Source organism: Nelumbo lutea, chromosome 4 (assembly GCF_056320005.1).
Source record: "Nelumbo lutea isolate HS-2025 chromosome 4, American lotus-T2T, whole genome shotgun sequence".
NCBI lineage: Eukaryota > Viridiplantae > Streptophyta > Magnoliopsida > Proteales > Nelumbonaceae > Nelumbo > Nelumbo lutea.
Genome location: NC_142687.1, coordinates 52,703,532 through 52,731,503, shown reverse-complemented (window position 1 = coordinate 52,731,503; position 27,972 = coordinate 52,703,532). Strand labels below are relative to the sequence as shown.

Below are 27,972 nucleotides of genomic sequence, written 5' to 3'. Positions count from 1 at the left end.
TTTGATATACTATTTGCAAATTCCATATGTCGTTTCGGCGAGACAACTGGAAACAACGTGCCGGATACTCGGACCATTTGCGGAACGACCGTCATTACTGAATGGGAACGGTGCAAAATCGGGCTTTTGGCATTCGTCGTGCATTGTGGGCCCCGCGATATTACTACATTTATCCGGGGATGCGGCAGATCTAGAAAGGAATAACTCCGCTCACCTGGGAGCTTGTGCACGGTAACCAAGGGAGGAAAGTTGCATATACCGTTTTTTCAAATCTGAAAGAATTAACGGAGGGGAGCAAGATAATGAGTGCATAAAGATTAAAACGAACAAGAAGCAAACGGGTGCGATCATACCAGCACTAATGCACCGGATCCCATCAGAACTCCGAAGTTAAGCGTGCTTGGGCGAGAGTAGTACTAGGATGGGTGACCTCCTGGGAAGTCCTCGTGTTGCACCCCAATTTTATTAATATTTTATTTTTGATATACTATTTGCAAATTCCATATGTCGTTTCGGCGAGACAACTGGAAACAACGTGCCGGATACTCGGACCATTTGCAGAACGACCGTCATTACTGAATGGGAACGGTGCAAAACCGGTCTTTTGGCATTCGTCGTGCATTGTGGGCCCCGCGATATTACTACATTTATCCGGGGATGCGGCAGATCTAGAAAGGAATAACTCCGCTCACCTGGGAGCTTGTGCACGGTCACCAAGGGAGGAAAGTTGCATACACCGTTTTTTCAAAACTGAAAGAATTAACGGAGGTGAGCAAGATAATGAGTGCATAAAGATTAAAGCGAACAAGAAGCAAACGGGTGCGATCATACCAGCACTAATGCACCGGATCCCATCAGAACTCCGAAGTTAAGCGTGCTTGGGCGAGAGTAGTACTAGGATGGGTGACCTCCTGGGAAGTCCTCGTGTTGCACCCCAATTTTATTAATATTTTATTTTTGATATACTATTTGCAAATTCCATATGTCGTTTCGGCGAGACAACTGGAAACAACGTGCCGGATACTCGGACCATTTTCGGAACGACCGTCATTACTGAATGGGAACGGTGCAAAACCGGGCTTTTGGCATTCGTCGTGCATTGTGGGCCCCGCGATATTACTACATTTATCCGGGGATGCGGCAGATCTAGAAAGGAATAACTCCGCTCACCTGGGAGCTTGTGCACGGTTACCAAGGGAGGAAAGTTGCATATACCGTTTTTTCAAATCTGAAAGAATTAACGGAGGGGAGCAAGATAATGAGTGCATAAAGATTAAAACGAACAAGAAGCAAACGGGTGCGATCATACCAGCACTAATGCACCGGATCCCATCAGATCTCCGAAGTTAAGCGTGCTTGGGCGAGAGTAGTACTAGGATGGGTGACCTCCTGGGAAGTCCTCGTGTTGCACGCCAATTTTATTAATATTTTATTTTTGATATACTATTTGCAAATTCCATATGTCGTTTCGGCGAGACAACTGGAAACAACGTGCCGGATACTCGCACCATTTGCGGAACGACCGTCATTACTGAATGGGAACGGTGCAAAACCGGGCTTTTGGCATTCGTCGTGCATTGTGGGCCCCGCGATATTACTACATTTATCCGGGGGTGCGGCAGATCTAGAAAGGAATAACTCCGCTCACCTGGGAGCTTGTGCACGGTAACCAAGGGAGGAAAGTTGCATATACCGTTTTTTCAAATCTGAAAGAATTAACGGAGGGGAGCAAGATAATGAGTGCATAAAGATTAAAACGAACAAGAAGCAAACGGGTGCGATCATACCAGCACTAATGCACCGGATCCCATCAGAACTCCGAAGTTAAGCGTGCTTGGGCGAGAGTAGTACTAGGATGGGTGACCTCCTGGGAAGTCCTCGTGTTGCTCCCCAATTTTATTAATATTTTATTTTTGATATACTATTTGCAAATTCCATATGTCGTTTCGGCGAGACAAGTGGAAACAACGTGCCGGATACTCGGACCATTTGCGGAACGACCGTCATTACTGAATGGGAACGGTGCAAAACCGGGCTTTTGGCATTCGTCGTGCATTGTGGGCCCCGCGATATTACTACATTTATCCGGGGATGCGGCAGATCTAGAAAGGAATAACTCCGCTCACCTGGGAGCTTGTGCACGGTTACCAAGGGAGGAAAGTTGCATACACCGTTTTTTCAAATCTGAAAGAATTAACGGAGGGGAGCAAGATAATGAGTGCATAAAGATTAAAGCGAACAAGAAGCAAATGGGTGCGATCATACCAGCACTAATGCACCGGATCCCATCAGAACTCCGAAGTTAAGCGTGCTTGGGCGAGAGTAGTACTAGGATGGGTGACCTCCTGGGAAGTCCTCGTGTTGCACCCCAATTTTATTAATATTTTATTTTTGATATACTATTTGCAAATTCCATATGTCGTTTCGGCGAGACAACTGGAAACAACGTGCCGGATACTCGGACCATTTGCGGAACGACCGTCATTACTGAATGGGAACGGTGCAAAATCGGGCTTTTGGCATTCGTCGTGCATTGTGGGCCCCGCGATATTACTACATTTATCCGGGGATGCGGCAGATCTAGAAAGGAATAACTCCGCTCACCTGGGAGCTTGTGCACGGTAACCAAGGGAGGAAAGTTGCATATACCGTTTTTTCAAATCTGAAAGAATTAACGGAGGGGAGCAAGATAATGAGTGCATAAAGATTAAAACGAACAAGAAGCAAACGGGTGCGATCATACCAGCACTAATGCACCGGATCCCATCAGAACTCCGAAGTTAAGCGTGCTTGGGCGAGAGTAGTACTAGGATGGGTGACCTCCTGGGAAGTCCTCGTGTTGCACCCCAATTTTATTAATATTTTATTTTTGATATACTATTTGCAAATTCCATATGTCGTTTCGGCGAGACAACTGGAAACAACGTGCCGGATACTCGGACCATTTGCAGAACGACCGTCATTACTGAATGGGAACGGTGCAAAACCGGTCTTTTGGCATTCGTCGTGCATTGTGGGCCCCGCGATATTACTACATTTATCCGGGGATGCGGCAGATCTAGAAAGGAATAACTCCGCTCACCTGGGAGCTTGTGCACGGTCACCAAGGGAGGAAAGTTGCATACACCGTTTTTTCAAAACTGAAAGAATTAACGGAGGTGAGCAAGATAATGAGTGCATAAAGATTAAAGCGAACAAGAAGCAAACGGGTGCGATCATACCAGCACTAATGCATCGGATCCCATCAGAACTCCGAAGTTAAGCGTGCTTGGGCGAGAGTAGTACTAGGATGGGTGACCTCCTGGGAAGTCCTCGTGTTGCACCCCAATTTTATTAATATTTTATTTTTGATATACTATTTGCAAATTCCATATGTCGTTTCGGCGAGACAACTGGAAACAACGTGCCGGATACTCGGACCATTTTCGGAACGACCGTCATTACTGAATGGGAACGGTGCAAAACCGGGCTTTTGGCATTCGTCGTGCATTGTGGGCCCCGCGATATTACTACATTTATCCGGGGATGCGGCAGATCTAGAAAGGAATAACTCCGCTCACCTGGGAGCTTGTGCACGGTTACCAAGGGAGGAAAGTTGCATATACCGTTTTTTCAAATCTGAAAGAATTAACGGAGGGGAGCAAGATAATGAGTGCATAAAGATTAAAACGAACAAGAAGCAAACGGGTGCGATCATACCAGCACTAATGCACCGGATCCCATCAGATCTCCGAAGTTAAGCGTGCTTGGGCGAGAGTAGTACTAGGATGGGTGACCTCCTGGGAAGTCCTCGTGTTGCACCCCAATTTTATTAATATTTTATTTTTGATATACTATTTGCAAATTCCATATGTCGTTTCGGCGAGACAACTGGAAACAACGTGCCGGATACTCGGACCATTTGCGGAACGACCGTCATTACTGAATGGGAACGGTGCAAAACCGGTCTTTTGGCATTCGTCGTGCATTGTGGGCCCCGCGATATTACTACATTTATCCGGGGATGCGGCAGATCTAGAAAGGAATAACTCCGCTCACCTGGGAGCTTGTGCACGGTCACCAAGGGAGGAAAGTTGCATACACCGTTTTTTCAAAACTGAAAGAATTAACGGAGGTGAGCAAGATAATGAGTGCATAAAGATTAAAGCGAACAAGAAGCAAACGGGTGCGATCATACCAGCACTAATGCACCGGATCCCATCAGAACTCCGAAGTTAAGCGTGCTTGGGCGAGAGTAGTACTAGGATGGGTGACCTCCTGGGAAGTCCTCGTGTTGCACCCCAATTTTATTAATATTTTATTTTTGATATACTATTTGCAAATTCCATATGTCGTTTCGGCGAGACAACTGGAAACAACGTGCCGGATACTCGGACCATTTTCGGAACGACCGTCATTACTGAATGGGAACGGTGCAAAACCGGGCTTTTGGCATTCGTCGTGCATTGTGGGCCCCGCGATATTACTACATTTATCCGGGGATGCGGCAGATCTAGAAAGGAATAACTCCGCTCACCTGGGAGCTTGTGCACGGTTACCAAGGGAGGAAAGTTGCATATACCGTTTTTTCAAATCTGAAAGAATTAACGGAGGGGAGCAAGATAATGAGTGCATAAAGATTAAAACGAACAAGAAGCAAACGGGTGCGATCATACCAGCACTAATGCACCGGATCCCATCAGATCTCCGAAGTTAAGCGTGCTTGGGCGAGAGTAGTACTAGGATGGGTGACCTCCTGGGAAGTCCTCGTGTTGCACGCCAATTTTATTAATATTTTATTTTTGATATACTATTTGCAAATTCCATATGTCGTTTCGGCGAGACAACTGGAAACAACGTGCCGGATACTCGCACCATTTGCGGAACGACCGTCATTACTGAATGGGAACGGTGCAAAACCGGGCTTTTGGCATTCGTCGTGCATTGTGGGCCCCGCGATATTACTACATTTATCCGGGGGTGCGGCAGATCTAGAAAGGAATAACTCCGCTCACCTGGGAGCTTGTGCACGGTAACCAAGGGAGGAAAGTTGCATATACCGTTTTTTCAAATCTGAAAGAATTAACGGAGGGGAGCAAGATAATGAGTGCATAAAGATTAAAACGAACAAGAAGCAAACGGGTGCGATCATACCAGCACTAATGCACCGGATCCCATCAGAACTCCGAAGTTAAGCGTGCTTGGGCGAGAGTAGTACTAGGATGGGTGACCTCCTGGGAAGTCCTCGTGTTGCTCCCCAATTTTATTAATATTTTATTTTTGATATACTATTTGCAAATTCCATATGTCGTTTCGGCGAGACAAGTGGAAACAACGTGCCGGATACTCGGACCATTTGCGGAACGACCGTCATTACTGAATGGGAACGGTGCAAAACCGGGCTTTTGGCATTCGTCGTGCATTGTGGGCCCCGCGATATTACTACATTTATCCGGGGATGCGGCAGATCTAGAAAGGAATAACTCCGCTCACCTGGGAGCTTGTGCACGGTTACCAAGGGAGGAAAGTTGCATACACCGTTTTTTCAAATCTGAAAGAATTAACGGAGGGGAGCAAGATAATGAGTGCATAAAGATTAAAGCGAACAAGAAGCAAATGGGTGCGATCATACCAGCACTAATGCACCGGATCCCATCAGAACTCCGAAGTTAAGCGTGCTTGGGCGAGAGTAGTACTAGGATGGGTGACCTCCTGGGAAGTCCTCGTGTTGCACCCCAATTTTATTAATATTTTATTTTTGATATACTATTTGCAAATTCCATATGTCGTTTCGGCGAGACAACTGGAAACAACGTGCCGGATACTCGGACCATTTGCGGAACGACCGTCATTACTGAATGGGAACGGTGCAAAATCGGGCTTTTGGCATTCGTCGTGCATTGTGGGCCCCGCGATATTACTACATTTATCCGGGGATGCGGCAGATCTAGAAAGGAATAACTCCGCTCACCTGGGAGCTTGTGCACGGTAACCAAGGGAGGAAAGTTGCATATACCGTTTTTTCAAATCTGAAAGAATTAACGGAGGGGAGCAAGATAATGAGTGCATAAAGATTAAAACGAACAAGAAGCAAACGGGTGCGATCATACCAGCACTAATGCACCGGATCCCATCAGAACTCCGAAGTTAAGCGTGCTTGGGCGAGAGTAGTACTAGGATGGGTGACCTCCTGGGAAGTCCTCGTGTTGCACCCCAATTTTATTAATATTTTATTTTTGATATACTATTTGCAAATTCCATATGTCGTTTCGGCGAGACAACTGGAAACAACGTGCCGGATACTCGGACCATTTGCGGAACGACCGTCATTACTGAATGGGAACGGTGCAAAACCGGTCTTTTGGCATTCGTCGTGCATTATGGGCCCCGCGATATTACTACATTTATCCGGGGATGCGGCAGATCTAGAAAGGAATAACTCCGCTCACCTGGGAGCTTGTGCACGGTCACCAAGGGAGGAAAGTTGCATACACCGTTTTTTCAAAACTGAAAGAATTAACGGAGGTGAGCAAGATAATGAGTGCATAAAGATTAAAGCGAACAAGAAGCAAACGGGTGCGATCATACCAGCACTAATGCATCGGATCCCATCAGAACTCCGAAGTTAAGCGTGCTTGGGCGAGAGTAGTACTAGGATGGGTGACCTCCTGGGAAGTCCTCGTGTTGCACCCCAATTTTATTAATATTTTATTTTTGATATACTATTTGCAAATTCCATATGTCGTTTCGGCGAGACAACTGGAAACAACGTGCCGGATACTCGGACCATTTTCGGAACGACCGTCATTACTGAATGGGAACGGTGCAAAACCGGGCTTTTGGCATTCGTCGTGCATTGTGGGCCCCGCGATATTACTACATTTATCCGGGGATGCGGCAGATCTAGAAAGGAATAACTCCGCTCACCTGGGAGCTTGTGCACGGTTACCAAGGGAGGAAAGTTGCATATACCGTTTTTTCAAATCTGAAAGAATTAACGGAGGGGAGCAAGATAATGAGTGCATAAAGATTAAAACGAACAAGAAGCAAACGGGTGCGATCATACCAGCACTAATGCACCGGATCCCATCAGATCTCCGAAGTTAAGCGTGCTTGGGCGAGAGTAGTACTAGGATGGGTGACCTCCTGGGAAGTCCTCGTGTTGCACCCCAATTTTATTAATATTTTATTTTTGATATACTATTTGCAAATTCCATATGTCGTTTCGGCGAGACAACTGGAAACAACGTGCCGGATACTCGGACCATTTGCGGAACGACCGTCATTACTGAATGGGAACGGTGCAAAACCGGGCTTTTGGCATTCGTCGTGCATTGTGGGCCCCGCGATATTACTACATTTATCCGGGGATGCGGCAGATCTAGAAAGGAATAACTCCGCTCACCTGGGAGCTTGTGCACGGTCACCAAGGGAGGAAAGTTGCATACACCGTTTTTTCAAAACTGAAAGAATTAACGGAGGTGAGCAAGATAATGAGTGCATAAAGATTAAAGCGAACAAGAAGCAAACGGGTGCTATCATACCAGCACTAATGCACCGGATCCCATCAGAACTCCGAAGTTAAGCGTGCTTGGGCGAGAGTAGTACTAGGATGGGTGACCTCCTGGGAAGTCCTCGTGTTGCACCCCAATTTTATTAATATTTTATTTTTGATATACTATTTGCAAATTCCATATGTCGTTTCGGCGAGACAACTGGAAACAACGTGCCGGATACTCGCACCATTTGCGGAACGACCGTCATTACTGAATGGGAACGGTGCAAAACCGGGCTTTTGGCATTCGTCGTGCATTGTGGGCCCCGCGATATTACTACATTTATCCGGGGGTGCGGCAGATCTAGAAAGGAATAACTCCGCTCACCTGGGAGCTTGTGCACGGTAACCAAGGGAGGAAAGTTGCATATACCGTTTTTTCAAATCTGAAAGAATTAACGGAGGGGAGCAAGATAATGAGTGCATAAAGATTAAAACGAACAAGAAGCAAACGGGTGCGATCATACCAGCACTAATGCACCGGATCCCATCAGAACTCCGAAGTTAAGCGTGCTTGGGCGAGAGTAGTACTAGGATGGGTGACCTCCTGGGAAGTCCTCGTGTTGCTCCCCAATTTTATTAATATTTTATTTTTGATATACTATTTGCAAATTCCATATGTCGTTTCGGCGAGACAAGTGGAAACAACGTGCCGGATACTCGGACCATTTGCGGAACGACCGTCATTACTGAGTGGGAACGGTGCAAAACCGGGCTTTTGGCATTCGTCGTGCATTGTGGGCCCCGCGATATTACTACATTTATCCGGGGATGCGGCAGATCTAGAAAGGAATAACTCCGCTCACCTGGGAGCTTGTGCACGGTTACCAAGGGAGGAAAGTTGCATACACCGTTTTTTCAAATCTGAAAGAATTAACGGAGGGGAGCAAGATAATGAGTGCATAAAGATTAAAGCGAACAAGAAGCAAACGGGTGCGATCATACCAGCACTAATGCACCGGATCCCATCAGAACTCCGAAGTTAAGCGTGCTTGGGCGAGAGTAGTACTAGGATGGGTGACCTCCTGGGAAGTCCTCGTGTTGCACCCCAATTTTATTAATATTTTATTTTTGATATACTATTTGCAAATTCCATATGTCGTTTCGGCGAGACAACTGGAAACAACGTGCCGGATACTCGGACCATTTGCGGAACGACCGTCATTACTGAATGGGAACGGTGCAAAATCGGGCTTTTGGCATTCGTCGTGCATTGTGGGCCCCGCGATATTACTACATTTATCCGGGGATGCGGCAGATCTAGAAAGGAATAACTCCGCTCACCTGGGAGTTTGTGCACGGTAACCAAGGGAGGAAAGTTGCATATACCGTTTTTTCAAATCTGAAAGAATTAACGGAGGGGAGCAAGATAATGAGTGCATAAAGATTAAAACGAACAAGAAGCAAACGGGTGCGATCATACCAGCACTAATGCACCGGATCCCATCAGAACTCCGAAGTTAAGCGTGCTTGGGCGAGAGTAGTACTAGGATGGGTGACCTCCTGGGAAGTCCTCGTGTTGCACCCCAATTTTATTAATATTTTATTTTTGATATACTATTTGCAAATTCCATATGTCGTTTCGGCGAGACAACTGGAAACAACGTGCCGGATACTCGGACCATTTGCGGAACGACCGTCATTACTGAATGGGAACGGTGCAAAACCGGTCTTTTGGCATTCGTCGTGCATTGTGGGCCCCGCGATATTACTACATTTATCCGGGGATGCGGCAGATCTAGAAAGGAATAACTCCGCTCACCTGGGAGCTTGTGCACGGTCACCAAGGGAGGAAAGTTGCATACACCGTTTTTTCAAAACTGAAAGAATTAACGGAGGTGAGCAAGATAATGAGTGCATAAAGATTAAAGCGAACAAGAAGCAAACGGGTGCGATCATACCAGCACTAATGCACCGGATCCCATCAGAACTCCGAAGTTAAGCGTGCTTGGGCGAGAGTAGTACTAGGATGGGTGACCTCCTGGGAAGTCCTCGTGTTGCACCCCAATTTTATTAATATTTTATTTTTGATATACTATTTGCAAATTCCATATGTCGTTTCGGCGAGACAACTGGAAACAACGTGCCGGATACTCGGACCATTTTCGGAACGACCGTCATTACTGAATGGGAACGGTGCAAAACCGGGCTTTTGGCATTCGTCGTGCATTGTGGGCCCCGCGATATTACTACATTTATCCGGGGATGCGGCAGATCTAGAAAGGAATAACTCCGCTCACCTGGGAGCTTGTGCACGGTTACCAAGGGAGGAAAGTTGCATATACCGTTTTTTCAAATCTGAAAGAATTAACGGAGGGGAGCAAGATAATGAGTGCATAAAGATTAAAACGAACAAGAAGCAAACGGGTGCGATCATACCAGCACTAATGCACCGGATCCCATCAGATCTCCGAAGTTAAGCGTGCTTGGGCGAGAGTAGTACTAGGATGGGTGACCTCCTGGGAAGTCCTCGTGTTGCACCCCAATTTTATTAATATTTTATTTTTGATATACTATTTGCAAATTCCATATGTCGTTTCGGCGAGACAACTGGAAACAACGTGCCGGATACTCGCACCATTTGCGGAACGACCGTCATTACTGAATGGGAACGGTGCAAAACCGGGCTTTTGGCATTCGTCGTGCATTGTGGGCCCCGCGATATTACTACATTTATCCGGGGGTGCGGCAGATCTAGAAAGGAATAACTCCGCTCACCTGGGAGCTTGTGCACGGTAACCAAGGGAGGAAAGTTGCATATACCGTTTTTTCAAATCTGAAAGAATTAACGGAGGGGAGCAAGATAATGAGTGCATAAAGATTAAAACGAACAAGAAGCAAACGGGTGCGATCATACCAGCACTAATGCTCCGGATCCCATCAGAACTCCGAAGTTAAGCGTGCTTGGGCGAGAGTAGTACTAGGATGGGTGACCTCCTGGGAAGTCCTCGTGTTGCTCCCCAATTTTATTAATATTTTATTTTTGATATACTATTTGCAAATTCCATATGTCGTTTCGGCGAGACAAGTGGAAACAACGTGCCGGATACTCGGACCATTTGCGGAACGACCGTCATTACTGAATGGGAACGGTGCAAAACCGGGCTTTTGGCATTCGTCGTGCATTGTGGGCCCCGCGATATTACTACATTTATCCGGGGATGCGGCAGATCTAGAAAGGAATAACTCCGCTCACCTGGGAGCTTGTGCACGGTTACCAAGGGAGGAAAGTTGCATACACCGTTTTTTCAAATCTGAAAGAATTAACGGAGGGGAGCAAGATAATGAGTGCATAAAGATTAAAGCGAACAAGAAGCAAATGGGTGCGATCATACCAGCACTAATGCACCGGATCCCATCAGAACTCCGAAGTTAAGCGTGCTTGGGCGAGAGTAGTACTAGGATGGGTGACCTCCTGGGAAGTCCTCGTGTTGCACCCCAATTTTATTAATATTTTATTTTTGATATACTATTTGCAAATTCCATATGTCGTTTCGGCGAGACAACTGGAAACAACGTGCCGGATACTCGGACCATTTGCGGAACGACCGTCATTACTGAATGGGAACGGTGCAAAATCGGGCTTTTGGCATTCGTCGTGCATTGTGGGCCCCGCGATATTACTACATTTATCCGGGGATGCGGCAGATCTAGAAAGGAATAACTCCGCTCACCTGGGAGCTTGTGCACGGTAACCAAGGGAGGAAAGTTGCATATACCGTTTTTTCAAATCTGAAAGAATTAACGGAGGGGAGCAAGATAATGAGTGCATAAAGATTAAAACGAACAAGAAGCAAACGGGTGCGATCATACCAGCACTAATGCACCGGATCCCATCAGAACTCCGAAGTTAAGCGTGCTTGGGCGAGAGTAGTACTAGGATGGGTGACCTCCTGGGAAGTCCTCGTGTTGCACCCCAATTTTATTAATATTTTATTTTTGATATACTATTTGCAAATTCCATATGTCGTTTCGGCGAGACAACTGGAAACAACGTGCCGGATACTCGGACCATTTGCGGAACGACCGTCATTACTGAATGGGAACGGTGCAAAACCGGTCTTTTGGCATTCGTCGTGCATTGTGGGCCCCGCGATATTACTACATTTATCCGGGGATGCGGCAGATCTAGAAAGGAATAACTCCGCTCACCTGGGAGCTTGTGCACGGTCACCAAGGGAGGAAAGTTGCATACACCGTTTTTTCAAATCTGAAAGAATTAACGGAGGTGAGCAAGATAATGAGTGCATAAAGATTAAAGCGAACAAGAAGCAAACGGGTGCGATCATACCAGCACTAATGCATCGGATCCCATCAGAACTCCGAAGTTAAGCGTGCTTGGGCGAGAGTAGTACTAGGATGGGTGACCTCCTGGGAAGTCCTCGTGTTGCACCCCAATTTTATTAATATTTTATTTTTGATATACTATTTGCAAATTCCATATGTCGTTTCGGCGAGACAACTGGAAACAACGTGCCGGATACTCGGACCATTTTCGGAACGACCGTCATTACTGAATGGGAACGGTGCAAAACCGGGCTTTTGGCATTCGTCGTGCATTGTGGGCCCCGCGATATTACTACATTTATCCGGGGATGCGGCAGATCTAGAAAGGAATAACTCCGCTCACCTGGGAGCTTGTGCACGGTAACCAAGGGAGGAAAGTTGCATATACCGTTTTTTCAAATCTGAAAGAATTAACGGAGGGGAGCAAGATAATGAGTGCATAAAGATTAAAACGAACAAGAAGCAAACGGGTGCGATCATACCAGCACTAATGCACCGGATCCCATCAGAACTCCGAAGTTAAGCGTGCTTGGGCGAGAGTAGTACTAGGATGGGTGACCTCCTGGGAAGTCCTCGTGTTGCACCCCAATTTTATTAATATTTTATTTTTGATATACTATTTGCAAATTCCATATGTCGTTTCGGCGAGACAACTGGAAACAACGTGCCGGATACTCGGACCATTTGCGGAACGACCGTCATTACTGAATGGGAACGGTGCAAAACCGGTCTTTTGGCATTCGTCGTGCATTGTGGGCCCCGCGATATTACTACATTTATCCGGGGATGCGGCAGATCTAGAAAGGAATAACTCCGCTCACCTGGGAGCTTGTGCACGGTCACCAAGGGAGGAAAGTTGCATACACCGTTTTTTCAAATCTGAAAGAATTAACGGAGGTGAGCAAGATAATGAGTGCATAAAGATTAAAGCGAACAAGAAGCAAACGGGTGCGATCATACCAGCACTAATGCACCGGATCCCATCAGAACTCCGAAGTTAAGCGTGCTTGGGCGAGAGTAGTACTAGGATGGGTGACCTCCTGGGAAGTCCTCGTGTTGCACCCCAATTTTATTAATATTTTATTTTTGATATACTATTTGCAAATTCCATATGTCGTTTCGGCGAGACAACTGGAAACAACGTGCCGGATACTCGCACCATTTGCGGAACGACCGTCATTACTGAATGGGAACGGTGCAAAACCGGGCTTTTGGCATTCGTCGTGCATTGTGGGCCCCGCGATATTACTACATTTATCCGGGGATGCGGCAGATCTAGAAAGGAATAACTCCGCTCACCTGGGAGCTTGTGCACGGTAACCAAGGGAGGAAAGTTGCATATACCGTTTTTTCAAATCTGAAAGAATTAACGGAGGGGAGCAAGATAATGAGTGCATAAAGATTAAAACGAACAAGAAGCAAACGGGTGCGATCATACCAGCACTAATGCACCGGATCCCATCAGAACTCCGAAGTTAAGCGTGCTTGGGCGAGAGTAGTACTAGGATGGGTGACCTCCTGGGAAGTCCTCGTGTTGCTCCCCAATTTTATTAATATTTTATTTTTGATATACTATTTGCAAATTCCATATGTCGTTTCGGCGAGACAACTGGAAACAACGTGCCGGATACTCGGACCATTTGCGGAACGACCGTCATTACTGAATGGGAACGGTGCAAAACCGGGCTTTTGGCATTCGTCGTGCATTGTGGGCCCCGCGATATTACTACATTTATCCGGGGATGCGGCAGATCTAGAAAGGAATAACTCCGCTCACCTGGGAGCTTGTGCACGGTTACCAAGGGAGGAAAGTTGCATACACCGTTTTTTCAAATCTGAAAGAATTAACGGAGGGGAGCAAGATAATGAGTGCATAAAGATTAAAGCGAACAAGAAGCAAACGGGTGCGATCATACCAGCACTAATGCACCGGATCCCATCAGAACTCCGAAGTTAAGCGTGCTTGGGCGAGAGTAGTACTAGGATGGGTGACCTCTTGGGAAGTCCTCGTGTTGCACCCCAATTTTATTAATATTTTATTTTTGATATACTATTTGCAAATTCCATATGTCGTTTCGGCGAGACAACTGGAAACAACGTGCCGGATACTCGCACCATTTGCGGAACGACCGTCATTACTGAATGGGAACGGTGCAAAACCGGGCTTTTGGCATTCGTCGTGCATTGTGGGCCCCGCGATATTACTACATTTATCCGGGGGTGCGGCAGATCTAGAAAGGAATAACTCCGCTCACCTGGGAGCTTGTGCACGGTAACCAAGGGAGGAAAGTTGCATATACCGTTTTTTCAAATCTGAAAGAATTAACGGAGGGGAGCAAGATAATGAGTGCATAAAGATTAAAACGAACAAGAAGCAAACGGGTGCGATCATACCAGCACTAATGCACCGGATCCCATCAGAACTCCGAAGTTAAGCGTGCTTGGGCGAGAGTAGTATTAGGATGGGTGACCTCCTGGGAAGTCCTCGTGTTGCACCCCAATTTTATTAATATTTTATTTTTGATATACTATTTGCAAATTCCATATGTCGTTTCGGCGAGACAACTGGAAACAACGTGCCGGATACTCGGACCATTTGCAGAACGACCGTCATTACTGAATGGGAACGGTGCAAAACCGGTCTTTTGGCATTCGTCGTGCATTGTGGGCCCCGCGATATTACTACATTTATCCGGGGATGCGGCAGATCTAGAAAGGAATAACTCCGCTCACCTGGGAGCTTGTGCACGGTCACCAAGGGAGGAAAGTTGCATACACCGTTTTTTCAAAACTGAAAGAATTAACGGAGGTGAGCAAGATAATGAGTGCATAAAGATTAAAGCGAACAAGAAGCAAACGGGTGCGATCATACCAGCACTAATGCACCGGATCCCATCAGAACTCCGAAGTTAAGCGTGCTTGGGCGAGAGTAGTACTAGGATGGGTGACCTCCTGGGAAGTCCTCGTGTTGCACCCCAATTTTATTAATATTTTATTTTTGATATACTATTTGCAAATTCCATATGTCGTTTCGGCGAGACAACTGGAAACAACGTGCCGGATACTCGCACCATTTGCGGAACGACCGTCATTACTGAATGGGAACGGTGCAAAACCGGGCTTTTGGCATTCGTCGTGCATTGTGGGCCCCGCGATATTACTACATTTATCCGGGGATGCGGCAGATCTAGAAAGGAATAACTCCGCTCACCTGGGAGCTTGTGCACGGTAACCAAGGGAGGAAAGTTGCATATACCGTTTTTTCAAATCTGAAAGAATTAACGGAGGGGAGCAAGATAATGAGTGCATAAAGATTAAAACGAACAAGAAGCAAACGGGTGCGATCATACCAGCACTAATGCACCGGATCCCATCAGAACTCCGAAGTTAAGCGTGCTTGGGCGAGAGTAGTACTAGGATGGGTGACCTCCTGGGAAGTCCTCGTGTTGCTCCCCAATTTTATTAATATTTTATTTTTGATATACTATTTGCAAATTCCATATGTCGTTTCGGCGAGACAACTGGAAACAACGTGCCGGATACTCGGACCATTTGCGGAACGACCGTCATTACTGAATGGGAACGGTGCAAAACCGGGCTTTTGGCATTCGTCGTGCATTGTGGGCCCCGCGATATTACTACATTTATCCGGGGATGCGGCAGATCTAGAAAGGAATAACTCCGCTCACCTGGGAGCTTGTGCACGGTTACCAAGGGAGGAAAGTTGCATACACCGTTTTTTCAAATCTGAAAGAATTAACGGAGGGGAGCAAGATAATGAGTGCATAAAGATTAAAGCGAACAAGAAGCAAACGGGTGCGATCATACCAGCACTAATGCACCGGATCCCATCAGAACTCCGAAGTTAAGCGTGCTTGGGCGAGAGTAGTACTAGGATGGGTGACCTCTTGGGAAGTCCTCGTGTTGCACCCCAATTTTATTAATATTTTATTTTTGATATACTATTTGCAAATTCCATATGTCGTTTCGGCGAGACAACTGGAAACAACGTGCCGGATACTCGCACCATTTGCGGAACGACCGTCATTACTGAATGGGAACGGTGCAAAACCGGGCTTTTGGCATTCGTCGTGCATTGTGGGCCCCGCGATATTACTACATTTATCCGGGGGTGCGGCAGATCTAGAAAGGAATAACTCCGCTCACCTGGGAGCTTGTGCACGGTAACCAAGGGAGGAAAGTTGCATATACCGTTTTTTCAAATCTGAAAGAATTAACGGAGGGGAGCAAGATAATGAGTGCATAAAGATTAAAACGAACAAGAAGCAAACGGGTGCGATCATACCAGCACTAATGCACCGGATCCCATCAGAACTCCGAAGTTAAGCGTGCTTGGGCGAGAGTAGTACTAGGATGGGTGACCTCCTGGGAAGTCCTCGTGTTGCACCCCAATTTTATTAATATTTTATTTTTGATATACTATTTGCAAATTCCATATGTCGTTTCGGCGAGACAACTGGAAACAACGTGCCGGATACTCGGACCATTTGCAGAACGACCGTCATTACTGAATGGGAACGGTGCAAAACCGGTCTTTTGGCATTCGTCGTGCATTGTGGGCCCCGCGATATTACTACATTTATCCGGGGATGCGGCAGATCTAGAAAGGAATAACTCCGCTCACCTGGGAGCTTGTGCACGGTCACCAAGGGAGGAAAGTTGCATACACCGTTTTTTCAAAACTGAAAGAATTAACGGAGGTGAGCAAGATAATGAGTGCATAAAGATTAAAGCGAACAAGAAGCAAACGGGTGCGATCATACCAGCACTAATGCACCGGATCCCATCAGAACTCCGAAGTTAAGCGTGCTTGGGCGAGAGTAGTACTAGGATGGGTGACCTCCTGGGAAGTCCTCGTGTTGCACCCCAATTTTATTAATATTTTATTTTTGATATACTATTTGCAAATTCCATATGTCGTTTCGGCGAGACAACTGGAAACAACGTGCCGGATACTCGGACCATTTTCGGAACGACCGTCATTACTGAATGGGAACGGTGCAAAACCGGGCTTTTGGCATTCGTCGTGCATTGTGGGCCCCGCGATATTACTACATTTATCCGGGGATGCGGCAGATCTAGAAAGGAATAACTCCGCTCACCTGGGAGCTTGTGCACGGTTACCAAGGGAGGAAAGTTGCATATACCGTTTTTTCAAATCTGAAAGAATTAACGGAGGGGAGCAAGATAATGAGTGCATAAAGATTAAAACGAACAAGAAGCAAACGGGTGCGATCATACCAGCACTAATGCACCGGATCCCATCAGATCTCCGAAGTTAAGCGTGCTTGGGCGAGAGTAGTACTAGGATGGGTGACCTCCTGGGAAGTCCTCGTGTTGCACCCCAATTTTATTAATATTTTATTTTTGATATACTATTTGCAAATTCCATATGTCGTTTCGGCGAGACAACTGGAAACAACGTGCCGGATACTCGGACCATTTGCGGAACGACCGTCATTACTGAATGGGAACGGTGCAAAACCGGGCTTTTGGCATTCGTCGTGCATTGTGGGCCCCGCGATATTACTACATTTATCCGGGGATGCGGCAGATCTAGAAAGGAATAACTCCGCTCACCTGGGAGCTTGTGCACGGTCACCAAGGGAGGAAAGTTGCATACACCGTTTTTTCAAATCTGAAAGAATTAACGGAGGTGAGCAAGATAATGAGTGCATAAAGATTAAAGCGAACAAGAAGCAAACGGGTGCTATCATACCAGCACTAATGCACCGGATCCCATCAGAACTCCGAAGTTAAGCGTGCTTGGGCGAGAGTAGTACTAGGATGGGTGACCTCCTGGGAAGTCCTCGTGTTGCTCCCCAATTTTATTAATATTTTATTTTTGATATACTATTTGCAAATTCCATATGTCGTTTCGGCGAGACAACTGGAAACAACGTGCCGGATACTCGCACCATTTGCGGAACGACCGTCATTACTGAATGGGAACGGTGCAAAACCGGGCTTTTGGCATTCGTCGTGCATTGTGGGCCCCGCGATATTACTACATTTATCCGGGGATGCGGCAGATCTAGAAAGGAATAACTCCGCTCACCTGGGAGCTTGTGCACGGTAACCAAGGGAGGAAAGTTGCATATACCGTTTTTTCAAATCTGAAAGAATTAACGGAGGGGAGCAAGATAATGAGTGCATAAAGATTAAAACGAACAAGAAGCAAACGGGTGCGATCATACCAGCACTAATGCACCGGATCCCATCAGAACTCCGAAGTTAAGCGTGCTTGGGCGAGAGTAGTACTAGGATGGGTGACCTCCTGGGAAGTCCTCGTGTTGCTCCCCAATTTTATTAATATTTTATTTTTGATATACTATTTGCAAATTCCATATGTCGTTTCGGCGAGACAACTGGAAACAACGTGCCGGATACTCGGACCATTTGCGGAACGACCGTCATTACTGAATGGGAACGGTGCAAAACCGGGCTTTTGGCATTCGTCGTGCATTGTGGGCCCCGCGATATTACTACATTTATCCGGGGATGCGGCAGATCTAGAAAGGAATAACTCCGCTCACCTGGGAGCTTGTGCACGGTTACCAAGGGAGGAAAGTTGCATACACCGTTTTTTCAAATCTGAAAGAATTAACGGAGGGGAGCAAGATAATGAGTGCATAAAGATTAAAGCGAACAAGAAGCAAACGGGTGCGATCATACCAGCACTAATGCACCGGATCCCATCAGAACTCCGAAGTTAAGCGTGCTTGGGCGAGAGTAGTACTAGGATGGGTGACCTCCTGGGAAGTCCTCGTGTTGCACCCCAATTTTATTAATATTTTATTTTTGATATACTATTTGCAAATTCCATATGTCGTTTCGGCGAGACAACTGGAAACAACGTGCCGGATACTCGCACCATTTGCGGAACGACCGTCATTACTGAATGGGAACGGTGCAAAACCGGGCTTTTGGCATTCGTCGTGCATTGTGGGCCCCGCGATATTACTACATTTATCCGGGGGTGCGGCAGATCTAGAAAGGAATAACTCCGCTCACCTGGGAGCTTGTGCACGGTAACCAAGGGAGGAAAGTTGCATATACCGTTTTTTCAAATCTGAAAGAATTAACGGAGGGGAGCAAGATAATGAGTGCATAAAGATTAAAACGAACAAGAAGCAAACGGGTGCGATCATACCAGCACTAATGCACCGGATCCCATCAGAACTCCGAAGTTAAGCGTGCTTGGGCGAGAGTAGTACTAGGATGGGTGACCTCCTGGGAAGTCCTCGTGTTGCACCCCAATTTTATTAATATTTTATTTTTGATATACTATTTGCAAATTCCATATGTCGTTTCGGCGAGACAACTGGAAACAACGTGCCGGATACTCGGACCATTTGCGGAACGACCGTCATTACTGAATGGGAACGGTGCAAAACCGGTCTTTTGGCATTCGTCGTGCATTGTGGGCCCCGCGATATTACTACATTTATCCGGGGATGCAGCAGATCTAGAAAGGAATAACTCCGCTCACCTGGGAGCTTGTGCACGGTCACCAAGGGAGGAAAGTTGCATACACCGTTTTTTCAAAACTGAAAGAATTAACGGAGGTGAGCAAGATAATGAGTGCATAAAGATTAAAGCGAACAAGAAGCAAACGGGTGCGATCATACCAGCACTAATGCACCGGATCCCATCAGAACTCCGAAGTTAAGCGTGCTTGGGCGAGAGTAGTACTAGGATGGGTGACCTCCTGGGAAGTCCTCGTGTTGCACCCCAATTTTATTAATATTTTATTTTTGATATACTATTTGCAAATTCCATATGTCGTTTCGGCGAGACAACTGGAAACAACGTGCCGGATACTCGCACCATTTGCGGAACGACCGTCATTACTGAATGGGAACGGTGCAAAACCGGGCTTTTGGCATTCGTCGTGCATTGTGGGCCCCGCGATATTACTACATTTATCCGGGGATGCGGCAGATCTAGAAAGGAATAACTCCGCTCACCTGGGAGCTTGTGCACGGTAACCAAGGGAGGAAAGTTGCATATACCGTTTTTTCAAATCTGAAAGAATTAACGGAGGGGAGCAAGATAATGAGTGCATAAAGATTAAAACGAACAAGAAGCAAACGGGTGCGATCATACCAGCACTAATGCACCGGATCCCATCAGAACTCCGAAGTTAAGCGTGCTTGGGCGAGAGTAGTACTAGGATGGGTGACCTCCTGGGAAGTCCTCGTGTTGCTCCCCAATTTTATTAATATTTTATTTTTGATATACTATTTGCAAATTCCATATGTCGTTTCGGCGAGACAACTGGAAACAACGTGCCGGATACTCGGACCATTTGCGGAACGACCGTCATTACTGAATGGGAACGGTGCAAAACCGGGCTTTTGGCATTCGTCGTGCATTGTGGGCCCCGCGATATTACTACATTTATCCGGGGATGCGGCAGATCTAGAAAGGAATAACTCCGCTCACCTGGGAGCTTGTGCACGGTTACCAAGGGAGGAAAGTTGCATACACCGTTTTTTCAAATCTGAAAGAATTAACGGAGGGGAGCAAGATAATGAGTGCATAAAGATTAAAGCGAACAAGAAGCAAACGGGTGCGATCATACCAGCACTAATGCACCGGATCCCATCAGAACTCCGAAGTTAAGCGTGCTTGGGCGAGAGTAGTACTAGGATGGGTGACCTCTTGGGAAGTCCTCGTGTTGCACCCCAATTTTATTAATATTTTATTTTTGATATACTATTTGCAAATTCCATATGTCGTTTCGGCGAGACAACTGGAAACAACGTGCCGGATACTCGCACCATTTGCGGAACGACCGTCATTACTGAATGGGAACGGTGCAAAACCGGGCTTTTGGCATTCGTCGTGCATTGTGGGCCCCGCGATATTACTACATTTATCCGGGGATGCGGCAGATCTAGAAAGGAATAACTCCGCTCACCTGGGAGCTTGTGCACGGTCACCAAGGGAGGAAAGTTGCATACACCGTTTTTTCAAAACTGAAAGAATTAACGGAGGTGAGCAAGATAATGAGTGCATAAAGATTAAAGCGAACAAGAAGCAAACGGGTGCGATCATACCAGCACTAATGCACCGGATCCCATCAGAACTCCGAAGTTAAGCGTGCTTGGGCGAGAGTAGTACTAGGATGGGTGACCTCCTGGGAAGTCCTCGTGTTGCACCCCAATTTTATTAATATTTTATTTTTGATATACTATTTGCAAATTCCATATGTCGTTTCGGCGAGACAACTGGAAACAACGTGCCGGATACTCGGACCATTTTCGGAACGACCGTCATTACTGAATGGGAACGGTGCAAAACCGGGCTTTTGGCATTCGTCGTGCATTGTGGGCCCCGCGATATTACTACATTTATCCGGGGATGCGGCAGATCTAGAAAGGAATAACTCCGCTCACCTGGGAGCTTGTGCACGGTTACCAAGGGAGGAAAGTTGCATATACCGTTTTTTCAAATCTGAAAGAATTAACGGAGGGGAGCAAGATAATGAGTGCATAAAGATTAAAACGAACAAGAAGCAAACGGGTGCGATCATACCAGCACTAATGCACCGGATCCCATCAGATCTCCGAAGTTAAGCGTGCTTGGGCGAGAGTAGTACTAGGATGGGTGACCTCCTGGGAAGTCCTCGTGTTGCACCCCAATTTTATTAATATTTTATTTTTGATATACTATTTGCAAATTCCATATGTCGTTTCGGCGAGACAACTGGAAACAACGTGCCGGATACTCGCACCATTTGCGGAACGACCGTCATTACTGAATGGGAACGGTGCAAAACCGGGCTTTTGGCATTCGTCGTGCATTGTGGGCCCCGCGATATTACTACATTTATCCGGGGGTGCGGCAGATCTAGAAAGGAATAACTCCGCTCACCTGGGAGCTTGTGCACGGTAACCAAGGGAGGAAAGTTGCATATACCGTTTTTTCAAATCTGAAAGAATTAACGGAGGGGAGCAAGATAATGAGTGCATAAAGATTAAAACGAACAAGAAGCAAACGGGTGCGATCATACCAGCACTAATGCACCGGATCCCATCAGAACTCCGAAGTTAAGCGTGCTTGGGCGAGAGTAGTACTAGGATGGGTGACCTCCTGGGAAGTCCTCGTGTTGCTCCCCAATTTTATTAATATTTTATTTTTGATATACTATTTGCAAATTCCATATGTCGTTTCGGCGAGACAAGTGGAAACAACGTGCCGGATACTCGGACCATTTGCGGAACGACCGTCATTACTGAATGGGAACGGTGCAAAACCGGGCTTTTGGCATTCGTCGTGCATTGTGGGCCCCGCGATATTACTACATTTATCCGGGGATGCGGCAGATCTAGAAAGGAATAACTCCGCTCACCTGGGAGCTTGTGCACGGTTACCAAGGGAGGAAAGTTGCATACACCGTTTTTTCAAAACTGAAAGAATTAACGGAGGTGAGCAAGATAATGAGTGCATAAAGATTAAAGCGAACAAGAAGCAAACGGGTGCTATCATACCAGCACTAATGCACCGGATCCCATCAGAACTCCGAAGTTAAGCGTGCTTGGGCGAGAGTAGTACTAGGATGGGTGACCTCCTGGGAAGTCCTCGTGTTGCACCCCAATTTTATTAATATTTTATTTTTGATATACTATTTGCAAATTCCATATGTCGTTTCGGCGAGACAACTGGAAACAACGTGCCGGATACTCGCACCATTTGCGGAACGACCGTCATTACTGAATGGGAACGGTGCAAAACCGGGCTTTTGGCATTCGTCGTGCATTGTGGGCCCCGCGATATTACTACATTTATCCGGGGGTGCGGCAGATCTAGAAAGGAATAACTCCGCTCACCTGGGAGCTTGTGCACGGTAACCAAGGGAGGAAAGTTGCATATACCGTTTTTTCAAATCTGAAAGAATTAACGGAGGGGAGCAAGATAATGAGTGCATAAAGATTAAAACGAACAAGAAGCAAACGGGTGCGATCATACCAGCACTAATGCACCGGATCCCATCAGAACTCCGAAGTTAAGCGTGCTTGGGCGAGAGTAGTACTAGGATGGGTGACCTCCTGGGAAGTCCTTGTGTTGCTCCCCAATTTTATTAATATTTTATTTTTGATATACTATTTGCAAATTCCATATGTCGTTTCGGCGAGACAAGTGGAAACAACGTGCCGGATACTCGGACCATTTGCGGAACGACCGTCATTACTGAATGGGAACGGTGCAAAACCGGGCTTTTGGCATTCGTCGTGCATTGTGGGCCCCGCGATATTACTACATTTATCCGGGGATGCGGCAGATCTAGAAAGGAATAACTCCGCTCACCTGGGAGCTTGTGCACGGTTACCAAGGGAGGAAAGTTGCATACACCGTTTTTTCAAATCTGAAAGAATTAACGGAGGGGAGCAAGATAATGAGTGCATAAAGATTAAAGCGAACAAGAAGCAAATGGGTGCGATCATACCAGCACTAATGCACCGGATCCCATCAGAACTCCGAAGTTAAGCGTGCTTGGGCGAGAGTAGTAATAGGATGGGTGACCTCCTGGGAAGTCCTCGTGTTGCACCCCAATTTTATTAATATTTTATTTTTGATATACTATTTGCAAATTCCATATGTCGTTTCGGCGAGACAACTGGAAACAACGTGCCGGATACTCGGACCATTTGCGGAACGACCGTCATTACTGAATGGGAACGGTGCAAAATCGGGCTTTTGGCATTCGTCGTGCATTGTGGGCCCCGCGATATTACTACATTTATCCGGGGATGCGGCAGATCTAGAAAGGAATAACTCCGCTCACCTGGGAGCTTGTGCACGGTAACCAAGGGAGGAAAGTTGCATATACCGTTTTTTCAAATCTGAAAGAATTAACGGAGGGGAGCAAGATAATGAGTGCATAAAGATTAAAGCGAACAAGAAGCAAACGGGTGCGATCATACCAGCACTAATGCACCGGATCCCATCAGAACTCCGAAGTTAAGCGTGCTTGGGCGAGAGTAGTACTAGGATGGGTGACCTCCTGGGAAGTCCTCGTGTTGCACCCCAATTTTATTAATATTTTATTTTTGATATACTATTTGCAAATTCCATATGTCGTTTCGGCGAGACAACTGGAAACAACGTGCCGGATACTCGCACCATTTGCGGAACGACCGTCATTACTGAATGGGAACGGTGCAAAACCGGGCTTTTGGCATTCGTCGTGCATTGTGGGCCCCGCGATATTACTACATTTATCCGGGGATGCGGCAGATCTAGAAAGGAATAACTCCGCTCACCTGGGAGCTTGTGCACGGTAACCAAGGGAGGAAAGTTGCATATACCGTTTTTTCAAATCTGAAAGAATTAACGGAGGGGAGCAAGATAATGAGTGCATAAAGATTAAAACGAACAAGAAGCAAACGGGTGCGATCATACCAGCACTAATGCACCGGATCCCATCAGAACTCCGAAGTTAAGCGTGCTTGGGCGAGAGTAGTACTAGGATGGGTGACCTCCTGGGAAGTCCTCGTGTTGCTCCCCAATTTTATTAATATTTTATTTTTGATATACTATTTGCAAATTCCATATGTCGTTTCGGCGAGACAACTGGAAACAACGTGCCGGATACTCGGACCATTTGCGGAACGACCGTCATTACTGAATGGGAACGGTGCAAAACCGGGCTTTTGGCATTCGTCGTGCATTGTGGGCCCCGCGATATTACTACATTTATCCGGGGATGCGGCAGATCTAGAAAGGAATAACTCCGCTCACCTGGGAGCTTGTGCACGGTTACCAAGGGAGGAAAGTTGCATACACCGTTTTTTCAAATCTGAAAGAATTAACGGAGGGGAGCAAGATAATGAGTGCATAAAGATTAAAGCGAACAAGAAGCAAACGGGTGCGATCATACCAGCACTAATGCACCGGATCCCATCAGAACTCCGAAGTTAAGCGTGCTTGGGCGAGAGTAGTACTAGGATGGGTGACCTCTTGGGAAGTCCTCGTGTTGCACCCCAATTTTATTAATATTTTATTTTTGATATACTATTTGCAAATTCCATATGTCGTTTCGGCGAGACAACTGGAAACAACGTGCCGGATACTCGCACCATTTGCGGAACGACCGTCATTACTGAATGGGAACGGTGCAAAACCGGGCTTTTGGCATTCGTCGTGCATTGTGGGCCCCGCGATATTACTACATTTATCCGGGGGTGCGGCAGATCTAGAAAGGAATAACTCCGCTCACCTGGGAGCTTGTGCACGGTAACCAAGGGAGGAAAGTTGCATATACCGTTTTTTCAAATTTGAAAGAATTAACGGAGGGGAGCAAGATAATGAGTGCATAAAGATTAAAACGAACAAGAAGCAAACGGGTGCGATCATACCAGCACTAATGCACCGGATCCCATCAGAACTCCGAAGTTAAGCGTGCTTGGGCGAGAGTAGTACTAGGATGGGTGACCTCCTGGGAAGTCCTCGTGTTGCTCCCCAATTTTATTAATATTTTATTTTTGATATACTATTTGCAAATTCCATATGTCGTTTCGGCGAGACAAGTGGAAACAACGTGCCGGATACTCGGACCATTTGCGGAACGACCGTCATTACTGAATGGGAACGGTGCAAAACCGGGCTTTTGGCATTCGTCGTGCATTGTGGGCCCCGCGATATTACTACATTTATCCGGGGATGCGGCAGATCTAGAAAGGAATAACTCCGCTCACCTGGGAGCTTGTGCACGGTTACCAAGGGAGGAAAGTTGCATACACCGTTTTTTCAAATCTGAAAGAATTAACGGAGGGGAGCAAGATAATGAGTGCATAAAGATTAAAGCGAACAAGAAGCAAATGGGTGCGATCATACCAGCACTAATGCACCGGATCCCATCAGAACTCCGAAGTTAAGCGTGCTTGGGCGAGAGTAGTACTAGGATGGGTGACCTCCTGGGAAGTCCTCGTGTTGCACCCCAATTTTATTAATATTTTATTTTTGATATACTATTTGCAAATTCCATATGTCGTTTCGGCGAGACAACTGGAAACAACGTGCCGGATACTCGGACCATTTGCGGAACGACCGTCATTACTGAATGGGAACGGTGCAAAATCGGGCTTTTGGCATTCGTCGTGCATTGTGGGCCCCGCGATATTACTACATTTATCCGGGGATGCGGCAGATCTAGAAAGGAATAACTCCGCTCACCTGGGAGCTTGTGCACGGTAACCAAGGGAGGAAAGTTGCATATACCGTTTTTTCAAATCTGAAAGAATTAACGGAGGGGAGCAAGATAATGAGTGCATAAAGATTAAAACGAACAAGAAGCAAACGGGTGCGATCATACCAGCACTAATGCACCGGATCCCATCAGAACTCCGAAGTTAAGCGTGCTTGGGTGAGAGTAGTACTAGGATGGGTGACCTCCTGGAAAGTCCTCGTGTTGCACCCCAATTTTATTAATATTTTATTTTTGATATACTATTTGCAAATTCCATATGTCGTTTCGGCGAGACAACTGGAAACAACGTGCCGGATACTCGGACCATTTGCGGAACGACCGTCATTACTGAATGGGAACGGTGCAAAACCGGTCTTTTGGCATTCGTCGTGCATTGTGGGCCCCGCGATATTACTACATTTATCCGGGGATGCGGCAGATCTAGAAAGGAATAACTCCGCTCACCTGGGAGCTTGTGCACGGTCACCAAGGGAGGAAAGTTGCATACACCGTTTTTTCAAAACTGAAAGAATTAACGGAGGTGAGCAAGATAATGAGTGCATAAAGATTAAAGCGAACAAGAAGCAAACGGGTGCGATCATACCAGCACTAATGCACCGGATCCCATCAGAACTCCGAAGTTAAGCGTGCTTGGGCGAGAGTAGTACTAGGATGGGTGACCTCCTGGGAAGTCCTCGTGTTGCACCCCAATTTTATTAATATTTTATTTTTGATATACTATTTGCAAATTCCATATGTCGTTTCGGCGAGACAACTGGAAACAACGTGCCGGATACTCGCACCATTTGCGGAACGACCGTCATTACTGAATGGGAACGGTGCAAAACCGGGCTTTTGGCATTCGTCGTGCATTGTGGGCCCCGCGATATTACTACATTTATCCGGGGATGCGGCAGATCTAGAAAGGAATAACTCCGCTCACCTGGGAGCTTGTGCACGGTAACCAAGGGTGGAAAGTTGCATATACCGTTTTTTCAAATCTGAAAGAATTAACGGAGGGGAGCAAGATAATGAGTGCATAAAGATTAAAACGAACAAGAAGCAAACGGGTGCGATCATACCAGCACTAATGCACCGGATCCCATCAGAACTCCGAAGTTAAGCGTGCTTGGGCGAGAGTAGTACTAGGATGGGTGACCTCCTGGGAAGTCCTCGTGTTGCTCCCCAATTTTATTAATATTTTATTTTTGATATACTATTTGCAAATTCCATATGTCGTTTCGGCGAGACAACTGGAAACAACGTGCCGGATACTCGGACCATTTGCGGAACGACCGTCATTACTGAATGGGAACGGTGCAAAACCGGGCTTTTGGCATTCGTCGTGCATTGTGGGCCCCGCGATATTACTACATTTATCCGGGGATGCGGCAGATCTAGAAAGGAATAACTCCGCTCACCTGGGAGCTTGTGCACGGTTACCAAGGGAGGAAAGTTGCATACACCGTTTTTTCAAATCTGAAAGAATTAACGGAGGGGAGCAAGATAATGAGTGCATAAAGATTAAAGCGAACAAGAAAGATTAAAGCGAACAAGAAGCAAACGGGTGCGATCATACCAGCACTAATGCACCGGATCCCATCAGAACTCCGAAGTTAAGCGTGCTTGGGCGAGAGTAGTACCAGGATGGGTGACCTCCTGGGAAGTCCTCGTGTTGCACACAAATTTTATTAATATTTTATTTTTGATATACTATTTGCAAATTCCATATGTCGTTTCGGCGAGACAACTGGAAACAACGTGCCGGATACTCGGACCATTTGCGGAACGACCGTCATTACTGAATGGGAACGGTGCAAAACCGGGCTTTTGGCATTCGTCGTGCATTGTGGGCCCCGCGATATTACTACATTTATCCGGGGATGCGGCAGATCTAGAAAGGAATAACTCCGCTCACCTGGGAGCTTGTGCA

The 27,972-nt window shown here is 46.5% G+C and overlaps 58 non-coding genes across 58 annotated transcripts; all 58 read left to right on the top strand.

The window, feature by feature from the left end:
* The first annotated feature begins 339 nt into the window (after nucleotides 1-339).
* LOC148859630 (5S ribosomal RNA) lies at nucleotides 340-458 on the top strand. The gene has a single exon (XR_016098559.1). It is a non-coding gene; the product is annotated as a 5S ribosomal RNA (ribosomal RNA).
* A 359-nt stretch (nucleotides 459-817) lies between these two features.
* Nucleotides 818-936, top strand: LOC148859629 (5S ribosomal RNA). The gene has a single exon (XR_016098558.1). It is a non-coding gene; the product is annotated as a 5S ribosomal RNA (ribosomal RNA).
* Nucleotides 937-1,295: 359 nt separating this feature from the next.
* On the top strand, nucleotides 1,296-1,414 carry LOC148859628 (5S ribosomal RNA). The gene has a single exon (XR_016096234.1). It is a non-coding gene; the product is annotated as a 5S ribosomal RNA (ribosomal RNA).
* Nucleotides 1,415-1,773: 359 nt separating this feature from the next.
* LOC148859627 (5S ribosomal RNA) lies at nucleotides 1,774-1,892 on the top strand. Its single transcript, XR_016095956.1, has one exon. It is a non-coding gene; the product is annotated as a 5S ribosomal RNA (ribosomal RNA).
* Nucleotides 1,893-2,251: 359 nt separating this feature from the next.
* On the top strand, nucleotides 2,252-2,370 carry LOC148859626 (5S ribosomal RNA). Its single transcript, XR_016098557.1, has one exon. It is a non-coding gene; the product is annotated as a 5S ribosomal RNA (ribosomal RNA).
* Nucleotides 2,371-2,729: 359 nt separating this feature from the next.
* On the top strand, nucleotides 2,730-2,848 carry LOC148859625 (5S ribosomal RNA). The gene has a single exon (XR_016098556.1). It is a non-coding gene; the product is annotated as a 5S ribosomal RNA (ribosomal RNA).
* A 359-nt stretch (nucleotides 2,849-3,207) lies between these two features.
* On the top strand, nucleotides 3,208-3,326 carry LOC148859624 (5S ribosomal RNA). The gene has a single exon (XR_016096091.1). It is a non-coding gene; the product is annotated as a 5S ribosomal RNA (ribosomal RNA).
* A 359-nt stretch (nucleotides 3,327-3,685) lies between these two features.
* LOC148859623 (5S ribosomal RNA) lies at nucleotides 3,686-3,804 on the top strand. Its single transcript, XR_016095693.1, has one exon. It is a non-coding gene; the product is annotated as a 5S ribosomal RNA (ribosomal RNA).
* Nucleotides 3,805-4,163: 359 nt separating this feature from the next.
* Nucleotides 4,164-4,282, top strand: LOC148859622 (5S ribosomal RNA). Its single transcript, XR_016098555.1, has one exon. It is a non-coding gene; the product is annotated as a 5S ribosomal RNA (ribosomal RNA).
* Nucleotides 4,283-4,641: 359 nt separating this feature from the next.
* LOC148859621 (5S ribosomal RNA) lies at nucleotides 4,642-4,760 on the top strand. The gene has a single exon (XR_016096233.1). It is a non-coding gene; the product is annotated as a 5S ribosomal RNA (ribosomal RNA).
* Nucleotides 4,761-5,119: 359 nt separating this feature from the next.
* Nucleotides 5,120-5,238, top strand: LOC148859620 (5S ribosomal RNA). Its single transcript, XR_016095955.1, has one exon. It is a non-coding gene; the product is annotated as a 5S ribosomal RNA (ribosomal RNA).
* Nucleotides 5,239-5,597: 359 nt separating this feature from the next.
* Nucleotides 5,598-5,716, top strand: LOC148859619 (5S ribosomal RNA). Its single transcript, XR_016098554.1, has one exon. It is a non-coding gene; the product is annotated as a 5S ribosomal RNA (ribosomal RNA).
* Nucleotides 5,717-6,075: 359 nt separating this feature from the next.
* Nucleotides 6,076-6,194, top strand: LOC148859618 (5S ribosomal RNA). The gene has a single exon (XR_016098553.1). It is a non-coding gene; the product is annotated as a 5S ribosomal RNA (ribosomal RNA).
* Nucleotides 6,195-6,553: 359 nt separating this feature from the next.
* LOC148859617 (5S ribosomal RNA) lies at nucleotides 6,554-6,672 on the top strand. The gene has a single exon (XR_016096090.1). It is a non-coding gene; the product is annotated as a 5S ribosomal RNA (ribosomal RNA).
* A 359-nt stretch (nucleotides 6,673-7,031) lies between these two features.
* On the top strand, nucleotides 7,032-7,150 carry LOC148859616 (5S ribosomal RNA). The gene has a single exon (XR_016095692.1). It is a non-coding gene; the product is annotated as a 5S ribosomal RNA (ribosomal RNA).
* Nucleotides 7,151-7,509: 359 nt separating this feature from the next.
* LOC148859615 (5S ribosomal RNA) lies at nucleotides 7,510-7,628 on the top strand. The gene has a single exon (XR_016096208.1). It is a non-coding gene; the product is annotated as a 5S ribosomal RNA (ribosomal RNA).
* Nucleotides 7,629-7,987: 359 nt separating this feature from the next.
* On the top strand, nucleotides 7,988-8,106 carry LOC148859614 (5S ribosomal RNA). Its single transcript, XR_016095953.1, has one exon. It is a non-coding gene; the product is annotated as a 5S ribosomal RNA (ribosomal RNA).
* Nucleotides 8,107-8,465: 359 nt separating this feature from the next.
* LOC148859613 (5S ribosomal RNA) lies at nucleotides 8,466-8,584 on the top strand. The gene has a single exon (XR_016098552.1). It is a non-coding gene; the product is annotated as a 5S ribosomal RNA (ribosomal RNA).
* Nucleotides 8,585-8,943: 359 nt separating this feature from the next.
* Nucleotides 8,944-9,062, top strand: LOC148859612 (5S ribosomal RNA). The gene has a single exon (XR_016098551.1). It is a non-coding gene; the product is annotated as a 5S ribosomal RNA (ribosomal RNA).
* A 359-nt stretch (nucleotides 9,063-9,421) lies between these two features.
* Nucleotides 9,422-9,540, top strand: LOC148859611 (5S ribosomal RNA). The gene has a single exon (XR_016098550.1). It is a non-coding gene; the product is annotated as a 5S ribosomal RNA (ribosomal RNA).
* A 359-nt stretch (nucleotides 9,541-9,899) lies between these two features.
* On the top strand, nucleotides 9,900-10,018 carry LOC148859610 (5S ribosomal RNA). Its single transcript, XR_016095691.1, has one exon. It is a non-coding gene; the product is annotated as a 5S ribosomal RNA (ribosomal RNA).
* A 359-nt stretch (nucleotides 10,019-10,377) lies between these two features.
* Nucleotides 10,378-10,496, top strand: LOC148859609 (5S ribosomal RNA). Its single transcript, XR_016096544.1, has one exon. It is a non-coding gene; the product is annotated as a 5S ribosomal RNA (ribosomal RNA).
* A 359-nt stretch (nucleotides 10,497-10,855) lies between these two features.
* On the top strand, nucleotides 10,856-10,974 carry LOC148859608 (5S ribosomal RNA). The gene has a single exon (XR_016098548.1). It is a non-coding gene; the product is annotated as a 5S ribosomal RNA (ribosomal RNA).
* A 359-nt stretch (nucleotides 10,975-11,333) lies between these two features.
* On the top strand, nucleotides 11,334-11,452 carry LOC148859607 (5S ribosomal RNA). The gene has a single exon (XR_016098547.1). It is a non-coding gene; the product is annotated as a 5S ribosomal RNA (ribosomal RNA).
* A 359-nt stretch (nucleotides 11,453-11,811) lies between these two features.
* LOC148859606 (5S ribosomal RNA) lies at nucleotides 11,812-11,930 on the top strand. Its single transcript, XR_016096089.1, has one exon. It is a non-coding gene; the product is annotated as a 5S ribosomal RNA (ribosomal RNA).
* Nucleotides 11,931-12,289: 359 nt separating this feature from the next.
* On the top strand, nucleotides 12,290-12,408 carry LOC148859605 (5S ribosomal RNA). The gene has a single exon (XR_016098546.1). It is a non-coding gene; the product is annotated as a 5S ribosomal RNA (ribosomal RNA).
* A 359-nt stretch (nucleotides 12,409-12,767) lies between these two features.
* LOC148859604 (5S ribosomal RNA) lies at nucleotides 12,768-12,886 on the top strand. The gene has a single exon (XR_016098545.1). It is a non-coding gene; the product is annotated as a 5S ribosomal RNA (ribosomal RNA).
* A 359-nt stretch (nucleotides 12,887-13,245) lies between these two features.
* LOC148859603 (5S ribosomal RNA) lies at nucleotides 13,246-13,364 on the top strand. The gene has a single exon (XR_016095952.1). It is a non-coding gene; the product is annotated as a 5S ribosomal RNA (ribosomal RNA).
* A 359-nt stretch (nucleotides 13,365-13,723) lies between these two features.
* On the top strand, nucleotides 13,724-13,842 carry LOC148859602 (5S ribosomal RNA). Its single transcript, XR_016095634.1, has one exon. It is a non-coding gene; the product is annotated as a 5S ribosomal RNA (ribosomal RNA).
* A 359-nt stretch (nucleotides 13,843-14,201) lies between these two features.
* On the top strand, nucleotides 14,202-14,320 carry LOC148859601 (5S ribosomal RNA). Its single transcript, XR_016095862.1, has one exon. It is a non-coding gene; the product is annotated as a 5S ribosomal RNA (ribosomal RNA).
* A 359-nt stretch (nucleotides 14,321-14,679) lies between these two features.
* On the top strand, nucleotides 14,680-14,798 carry LOC148859600 (5S ribosomal RNA). The gene has a single exon (XR_016098544.1). It is a non-coding gene; the product is annotated as a 5S ribosomal RNA (ribosomal RNA).
* A 359-nt stretch (nucleotides 14,799-15,157) lies between these two features.
* LOC148859599 (5S ribosomal RNA) lies at nucleotides 15,158-15,276 on the top strand. Its single transcript, XR_016095951.1, has one exon. It is a non-coding gene; the product is annotated as a 5S ribosomal RNA (ribosomal RNA).
* Nucleotides 15,277-15,635: 359 nt separating this feature from the next.
* On the top strand, nucleotides 15,636-15,754 carry LOC148859598 (5S ribosomal RNA). Its single transcript, XR_016095633.1, has one exon. It is a non-coding gene; the product is annotated as a 5S ribosomal RNA (ribosomal RNA).
* A 359-nt stretch (nucleotides 15,755-16,113) lies between these two features.
* On the top strand, nucleotides 16,114-16,232 carry LOC148859597 (5S ribosomal RNA). Its single transcript, XR_016098543.1, has one exon. It is a non-coding gene; the product is annotated as a 5S ribosomal RNA (ribosomal RNA).
* A 359-nt stretch (nucleotides 16,233-16,591) lies between these two features.
* On the top strand, nucleotides 16,592-16,710 carry LOC148859596 (5S ribosomal RNA). Its single transcript, XR_016098541.1, has one exon. It is a non-coding gene; the product is annotated as a 5S ribosomal RNA (ribosomal RNA).
* A 359-nt stretch (nucleotides 16,711-17,069) lies between these two features.
* On the top strand, nucleotides 17,070-17,188 carry LOC148859595 (5S ribosomal RNA). Its single transcript, XR_016095690.1, has one exon. It is a non-coding gene; the product is annotated as a 5S ribosomal RNA (ribosomal RNA).
* Nucleotides 17,189-17,547: 359 nt separating this feature from the next.
* Nucleotides 17,548-17,666, top strand: LOC148859594 (5S ribosomal RNA). Its single transcript, XR_016096783.1, has one exon. It is a non-coding gene; the product is annotated as a 5S ribosomal RNA (ribosomal RNA).
* A 359-nt stretch (nucleotides 17,667-18,025) lies between these two features.
* Nucleotides 18,026-18,144, top strand: LOC148859593 (5S ribosomal RNA). The gene has a single exon (XR_016095950.1). It is a non-coding gene; the product is annotated as a 5S ribosomal RNA (ribosomal RNA).
* Nucleotides 18,145-18,503: 359 nt separating this feature from the next.
* On the top strand, nucleotides 18,504-18,622 carry LOC148859592 (5S ribosomal RNA). The gene has a single exon (XR_016098539.1). It is a non-coding gene; the product is annotated as a 5S ribosomal RNA (ribosomal RNA).
* Nucleotides 18,623-18,981: 359 nt separating this feature from the next.
* On the top strand, nucleotides 18,982-19,100 carry LOC148859591 (5S ribosomal RNA). Its single transcript, XR_016098536.1, has one exon. It is a non-coding gene; the product is annotated as a 5S ribosomal RNA (ribosomal RNA).
* Nucleotides 19,101-19,459: 359 nt separating this feature from the next.
* LOC148859590 (5S ribosomal RNA) lies at nucleotides 19,460-19,578 on the top strand. Its single transcript, XR_016098532.1, has one exon. It is a non-coding gene; the product is annotated as a 5S ribosomal RNA (ribosomal RNA).
* A 359-nt stretch (nucleotides 19,579-19,937) lies between these two features.
* Nucleotides 19,938-20,056, top strand: LOC148859589 (5S ribosomal RNA). The gene has a single exon (XR_016095949.1). It is a non-coding gene; the product is annotated as a 5S ribosomal RNA (ribosomal RNA).
* A 359-nt stretch (nucleotides 20,057-20,415) lies between these two features.
* Nucleotides 20,416-20,534, top strand: LOC148859588 (5S ribosomal RNA). Its single transcript, XR_016095632.1, has one exon. It is a non-coding gene; the product is annotated as a 5S ribosomal RNA (ribosomal RNA).
* A 359-nt stretch (nucleotides 20,535-20,893) lies between these two features.
* Nucleotides 20,894-21,012, top strand: LOC148859587 (5S ribosomal RNA). The gene has a single exon (XR_016098528.1). It is a non-coding gene; the product is annotated as a 5S ribosomal RNA (ribosomal RNA).
* A 359-nt stretch (nucleotides 21,013-21,371) lies between these two features.
* On the top strand, nucleotides 21,372-21,490 carry LOC148859586 (5S ribosomal RNA). Its single transcript, XR_016095689.1, has one exon. It is a non-coding gene; the product is annotated as a 5S ribosomal RNA (ribosomal RNA).
* A 359-nt stretch (nucleotides 21,491-21,849) lies between these two features.
* Nucleotides 21,850-21,968, top strand: LOC148859585 (5S ribosomal RNA). Its single transcript, XR_016095948.1, has one exon. It is a non-coding gene; the product is annotated as a 5S ribosomal RNA (ribosomal RNA).
* A 359-nt stretch (nucleotides 21,969-22,327) lies between these two features.
* On the top strand, nucleotides 22,328-22,446 carry LOC148859584 (5S ribosomal RNA). The gene has a single exon (XR_016096207.1). It is a non-coding gene; the product is annotated as a 5S ribosomal RNA (ribosomal RNA).
* A 359-nt stretch (nucleotides 22,447-22,805) lies between these two features.
* Nucleotides 22,806-22,924, top strand: LOC148859583 (5S ribosomal RNA). The gene has a single exon (XR_016096439.1). It is a non-coding gene; the product is annotated as a 5S ribosomal RNA (ribosomal RNA).
* A 359-nt stretch (nucleotides 22,925-23,283) lies between these two features.
* Nucleotides 23,284-23,402, top strand: LOC148859582 (5S ribosomal RNA). Its single transcript, XR_016096391.1, has one exon. It is a non-coding gene; the product is annotated as a 5S ribosomal RNA (ribosomal RNA).
* A 359-nt stretch (nucleotides 23,403-23,761) lies between these two features.
* On the top strand, nucleotides 23,762-23,880 carry LOC148859581 (5S ribosomal RNA). Its single transcript, XR_016098525.1, has one exon. It is a non-coding gene; the product is annotated as a 5S ribosomal RNA (ribosomal RNA).
* A 359-nt stretch (nucleotides 23,881-24,239) lies between these two features.
* On the top strand, nucleotides 24,240-24,358 carry LOC148859580 (5S ribosomal RNA). Its single transcript, XR_016095947.1, has one exon. It is a non-coding gene; the product is annotated as a 5S ribosomal RNA (ribosomal RNA).
* Nucleotides 24,359-24,717: 359 nt separating this feature from the next.
* Nucleotides 24,718-24,836, top strand: LOC148859579 (5S ribosomal RNA). Its single transcript, XR_016095631.1, has one exon. It is a non-coding gene; the product is annotated as a 5S ribosomal RNA (ribosomal RNA).
* Nucleotides 24,837-25,195: 359 nt separating this feature from the next.
* Nucleotides 25,196-25,314, top strand: LOC148859578 (5S ribosomal RNA). Its single transcript, XR_016095946.1, has one exon. It is a non-coding gene; the product is annotated as a 5S ribosomal RNA (ribosomal RNA).
* A 359-nt stretch (nucleotides 25,315-25,673) lies between these two features.
* LOC148859577 (5S ribosomal RNA) lies at nucleotides 25,674-25,792 on the top strand. Its single transcript, XR_016098522.1, has one exon. It is a non-coding gene; the product is annotated as a 5S ribosomal RNA (ribosomal RNA).
* A 359-nt stretch (nucleotides 25,793-26,151) lies between these two features.
* Nucleotides 26,152-26,270, top strand: LOC148859576 (5S ribosomal RNA). Its single transcript, XR_016096874.1, has one exon. It is a non-coding gene; the product is annotated as a 5S ribosomal RNA (ribosomal RNA).
* Nucleotides 26,271-26,629: 359 nt separating this feature from the next.
* LOC148859575 (5S ribosomal RNA) lies at nucleotides 26,630-26,748 on the top strand. The gene has a single exon (XR_016098518.1). It is a non-coding gene; the product is annotated as a 5S ribosomal RNA (ribosomal RNA).
* A 359-nt stretch (nucleotides 26,749-27,107) lies between these two features.
* On the top strand, nucleotides 27,108-27,226 carry LOC148859574 (5S ribosomal RNA). The gene has a single exon (XR_016095945.1). It is a non-coding gene; the product is annotated as a 5S ribosomal RNA (ribosomal RNA).
* Nucleotides 27,227-27,604: 378 nt separating this feature from the next.
* LOC148859573 (5S ribosomal RNA) lies at nucleotides 27,605-27,723 on the top strand. The gene has a single exon (XR_016096257.1). It is a non-coding gene; the product is annotated as a 5S ribosomal RNA (ribosomal RNA).
* The last annotated feature ends 249 nt before the right edge of the window (nucleotides 27,724-27,972 follow it).